Source organism: Octopus bimaculoides, chromosome 17 (assembly GCF_001194135.2).
Source record: "Octopus bimaculoides isolate UCB-OBI-ISO-001 chromosome 17, ASM119413v2, whole genome shotgun sequence".
Classification (NCBI taxonomy): domain Eukaryota; kingdom Metazoa; phylum Mollusca; class Cephalopoda; order Octopoda; family Octopodidae; genus Octopus; species Octopus bimaculoides.
Genome location: NC_068997.1, coordinates 11,997,927 through 12,001,676, shown reverse-complemented (window position 1 = coordinate 12,001,676; position 3,750 = coordinate 11,997,927).

Genomic DNA, 3,750 nt, shown 5'->3' with positions numbered 1-3,750 from the left:
TATATATATATATATATATATATATATGTACATAATAACAAAAAAAAGTGTATATGACAGAACGGAATACGAATTCTCTTGAAATATTGAAATGTGTCAGACAAAGCAATATTGTATAGTATCAAGGGAACAAAAGTTGTGAAATCATTAAAGATTCTTACCATTTCAAATAAGGTCAATGAGAATAGCGAGGATAAGATAACAGAAACGTTTTCGCTAAATGCCTTGTAGCTAAACTGAACATGATTCAGAAGCACCGGAAACAGGATATTTTATGACGGTCAAAGTAAAGATTAATCAAAACGTTTTTTCATCTCTTATGACCAATGGAGCGGAAATATAGATAAACGTAATGAAACTAATCTGTAAAGAATTAAAACTTCGGAAATGTGGTACAAGGAAAAAAAAAATAATCCTCAGAATTTCTTGGACGGATGTGCTAACGAACAAAAGAATTTCACAAATATTTGCAGAAAGGAAATCAATATGTAATCATAATTATACATCTTATAACTCAAGGATTTTATAAATGAAAATCTTCAGAAAAATTCGCTTGTTATTTATAGAGGCAAATAAAGGAAGTTGACCACGACGAAAATGGACGGATAGAATTTGTGGCCTATAAAAGATAGGTTTGAATGAACTAAATAATTTGATTTGAGTCTAAACTGATTAGAAACAATATGTGCACAACGTTTGTGTCGTCGGTACAACTAGTAAGTATAGCTGTTTGTTTAAGTGATGTTCGAAAGAGCCACCATAATTATCAGCGGCCCTCAAGACTGTACCCCTAACGCACTTCACTCAATATTATTCTCTTCTTGCAGACGATCTGGCTTCTCTCTATTAAGTTGTCATGTAACCACTCTCCTAATGTTTTGACTACGCCGAGCCTCCGTGGCTTGCAGAGTTATGTTTAACACCTAGTCATACGTATACTTTACTGATGCATGTTCTCAACGAATACGTGAAGTCGTATGTTTTCAGGGATATCTATCCAACCCAGGGAGTCATAAGAATAAAGACCCTATAAACATATAATGGCGGGTAAATGTGTGTATGACAAATTACTAACTAAACAAACAGTAGATTCAAGTGTAAATATTCTAATACAAAATCGTTGTTGATTTATCTGTTACTTTATCTTAAAATACTTGCAAACTATTTGTTTAGTAAACATTTGAAACTTTTTGTCACTTCATCTCATTTAATCGTTATATATATATATGTATATATATATATATGTTCTTGTAACTTTCAAAATTAAAAACAAACATTATTTCCTGTGTTTCTTTGTACCGAAACATATATACAATTATTTATTTAACAACAATTCAGGAAGTAGACTTTTAAAAATTCAATAATGTATATACTTATACACATAACTTTCATGTTTCTCCGAAGAAATATCGATTTTATTTCTTTATTCTGTTTAACATTGTAAATTAAGAATAAATGAAATTTTTAGTGGTTATACAGCTTCCATTCACATCGACATAGTACCATTCATACACTGTTTAGTTGAATGGATACAGTGCGACTAATCTTAATGTTATTCGCTCAGCACAGTTCACCTACTTCTAAAAATATATCTCTATATATTTCGACCAGATACGCCATAAGATATCATATTGTTGATATTAGTAGTATTATTATTGATGCTCTAAAGCAATTTTACGAAATTCATGAAGAATTCGGGTTTTGTTAAATTTTGATAAGAAATATCTCATTTAGAACACACAGAGAAAAGTATACTTTAATACTGACCATTCATATACATACACACGTAAATAGTATATACACGTATATGAGGTGCGTTCATAATGCATCTGGCTTCTATTTTTCCCGTCAAAACTAATGCCCCATGGGCACAATTCCCCGGGTGGGAGGAGACGTCACCCTCCCTGTGCATGCGTGAAAATGTTCGCGCTGGTAGACTGCGTCAGTGTCCGGCTGCTACGCCTAGGGTACAAACGTGTAATGCTCACTCGTCGGATTTTCGTTTTCACCGAACGCATTGAGCAGAGATATTTCATCGAATTGTGTCGACTGCTTGGTGATACTGAAGCTCAAACCATCCAGAATATTCAGCAAACCTTTGATAATAATGCAATGGGCAATACTCAAATAAACGGTTTCAGACACGTCAGTGGAGCACGATGCATGCTCTGGAAGGCCATCCACAAGGAGAATGAGATGTTGATTGAGAAGGCTCAGCAAATAGTCATGAAAGACCATCGTGTAACAATCCAGGAAATTGCTCAAGAAGTCAGAATAAGCATAAGACCAGTGCATTTTGTTTTAACAGAGGGTTTGTGCAGGCGGAGAGTGTCGGTGAAATTCGTCCACAAGGTGCTGGAGGAGCAGCAGAAGGAACTCCATACGACAATCGCTTAGAACACGATGGACTGTGCAAACGACGACTTCATGAAGTGTGAGTACAAACTCACACTTCATGAAGACCATCATCACTGGTGATGAGGCACGAGCTTATCATCTCTGCTCAATGTATTCGTGTTAGTGGAAAAGAAAATTCGTCGCATGCGCACTACAGGTCTGTACTCTAGGTGCAACAACTGACGCAGACTGCCGGCGCGAAAGTTTTCACACATGCACAGAAAGGGTGGCATTACTTCCCAGCCAAAAGAGTTTGCCCACACGGCATAAGTTTTGATGGGCAATAATAAAGTCGAATACATTTTGAAAGCACTTTGTATATACTTGGAGAGTAATGTTTGATTGTTGGTGTTATGGACTTAGATGTGTGTAAATTAAACAAGAAGTAAAAAAATGAACTTAGAATACCCAACGTAACGTAAATATAGGATATTTACCACTAATTACCTCGTAGGACATATAATTGTTTCTGTGAATTTCACTTCGTCAGTTACCGGATGGACTTATAAACCGGTCCGCTGAAATTTAAGAGAGTAGAACATTCGTAAATATGCTTTTTCACAACTTCTTTGATTAAAAACAAGTCGCTGAAAATGAATCATGGAACATCTAATTTATTTTCCCTTTAAAAAACTAACTGCTCTTTATCGGGGAGAAGCACCTGGGGAGAAACGTTTCACTTACAACTTCCTCGGGATATGTAATTAGTTACATGTTATGCAAATGTTTAATGAGTCTTTATTCAGAATATACACTAATGTAAATGTAAATGTTTTCGTTTGATTCCATCTATTTACAACAACCGTGTGGCAGACATAGTAGTGCAATGACCCAAACAACATAGAATATATATAGCACTTTTATCTCGTTTGAAGGCTATGTAGCTTCTTATGTTTCATTTGATCGATGATATCCTCTACACAAAAATTTGCAAAGTTCTGTCAATAATTGAAAACATATTTCAGGCATCAGTGTTATGGATAATATCGGAGGTGAAAATTACAGGCTTGGAAATATTGTAATCTTGGTTGTTAAGGCCATTTTTTCGTTTTATGTTTTATAGTAGTTGCCGGTGGTGTTAAGTAGAAAATATAAACTGTCCAAAAGGTGGATAATTACAAAAAATATTGAATATTTATATATGATAAAACCCATTATTTGAAGAGACTGATGAACGCCTGCTAGATCAGATCGGTAAAATGTGAAATAAATTGATGTTTTCGGTTACTGTCCTTCTGAGAAGAAGAATGAGAAAGACGTGAGAGAGAGAGAGAGAGAGAGAGAGAGAGAGAGAGTGAGATATATAGAGAGAGAGAGTGAGAGAGAGAGAAAGATAGGGAAAGGGTATGTATA